Raw genomic sequence first — 2054 nt, forward strand, 5'->3', positions numbered from 1 at the left:
GCACACATGTATAAAGCAGCATTGATCCACCCAACCCTCCCCGATAGTGTCTACCCTTTCATTTACCATTCAAAGCAAAGGGACAAATCAGTGTTCACTGCACCCTTCCTACTTCTGAGTATCTCTTCTTTAACTCATCTGCTTGATTTTAAATCATCCTCATTTTTTGGCCTTCTTTTGTAACCTACAAGTCTCATCCTCTAAGCACCATCTCTGGAGTTTTTCATTTTCTTCTGTATTTTTCCACTTGAAACCTTCAATTAGAGAGTAGCAAATTGACAGAATTAACCATCCAATGAGAAATAATCTCCCAGAATAAAGTGGGAGGTACAGCAGTGCCAAACCCAAGCATTCACAAATCCCATCAAGCCCCCAAAAATCTACAATTGATTTAAAAATCACTACATTTCCAAATCTCACATAATCTCATGGCTCCAGGAGCTGCGGCTTTAGGGAAAACACCAAAGACCATGATATTCGTGATAAACTCGCAACAATGTTGGTGGTGGAAAAAAGGTATTTGAGGGACAAAAATCAAACAGATGGAGTATAGATGGGGTGTTGAATGACTTGTTTGGTGGAATATGCTAGCAACTGTAACTCACAGTGGGCTAAGTATTTTGTGTGGAGATGTCCCAGCTTTTTAAAGAATTGTGCATCAATATATAAGAATGAGTCACATGGGTCCCAACCCTGCAAACACTTATACATGTGCTTAACTTTACTACCATGTGTAGTCCTATCAAAATCAATGGGACTATTCATGGTAACCATGATGCTGGCAGACCAGGTGTCAGCTCACGCCAAAGCCCAGGGCCTCACTGAACACTGACCAAAGCATAGTTGGAAACTTACCTGTGGGTTAGTATAGTTAAAATAGATATTAATTATAAGAAAGTATTTATACTTTATGGAATGCTTGTAGGATGCTACATGTGTTAATCCTACTTATAATATCTGTATCCCACTTATAAAGTCCTCACCAAACAGGAAAAGAAGCATTAATTAAGGTGAAGTGTTCATTCTGCACACAAGATGGCCCACTGAAAGCAAATGAGGCATCATGTAGCACCAAAGGGTAGAGAGACCTTGTTGATTACATTCCCAACTCCCTCCAGGAAGGGGAGGATTGCGCATGAACTCATCCCGTCAGCTTGGATTCTAGGTTGAGAGACGATAAAAATCTCTAACAAGGAGAAACTGGGACTCTTTATGCTGTCTGGACTCTGAGGGTACATCTACACTGCAATTAAAAACCTATGGCTGGCCCGTGCCAGCTGACTTGGGTTCGCAGGGCATGGGCCGAAGTGCTGTTTAACTGTGGTGTAGATGTCTGAGCTCAGGTTGCAGCTCAGGCTCTGGGACCTTGCAAGGTGGGAGGTCCCAGAGCTTAGGCTGCAGCCCGAGTCCAAACATCTACACTGCAATTAAACAGCCCCTTAGCCCAAGCCCTGTGCGCCTGAGGTGGATGGCATGTGCCAGCTATGGGCATCTAATTTCCTAAGAGGGAAAAGATTCCTAAGCATAAGCAAGAGATCCTCTTGGTATAGGCCAGCCCTAAAGGTCATATAGAGCTGCTTATTATAGAAGCTTATATTACCTTTTTAAATCTAAGACTGTAACTTGTGTGAGTGTGTGTATGTTTCCTGTTTTAACCTTGTAAATAATGCGCATTTATTTTCTTAGTTAATAAACCTTAAGTTAATTACAGGATTGGCTACAAATGTTGTCTTTGGGTGAGATCTAAAGTGCAAATTGAGCTGGCGTAAGTGACTGGCCCCTTGGGACTGGGAGTAACCTGAATATTATTTCAGAGTAACAGCCGTGTTAGTCTGTATCCGCAAAAAGAACAAGAGTACTTGTGGCACCTTAGAGACTAACAAATTTATTAGAGCATAAGCTTTCGTGGGCTACTGCATCCGAAGAAGAGGGCAGTAGCCCACGAAAGCTTATGCTCTAATAAATTTGTTAGTCTCTAAGGTGGCACAAGTACCTCTGAATATTATTGTGATTTCTGGTGTAAAATGATCATCTATCACATAGTCCATCTTGCC

Source organism: Trachemys scripta, chromosome 5 (genome assembly GCF_013100865.1).
Source record: "Trachemys scripta elegans isolate TJP31775 chromosome 5, CAS_Tse_1.0, whole genome shotgun sequence".
Taxonomy (NCBI): domain Eukaryota; kingdom Metazoa; phylum Chordata; order Testudines; family Emydidae; genus Trachemys; species Trachemys scripta.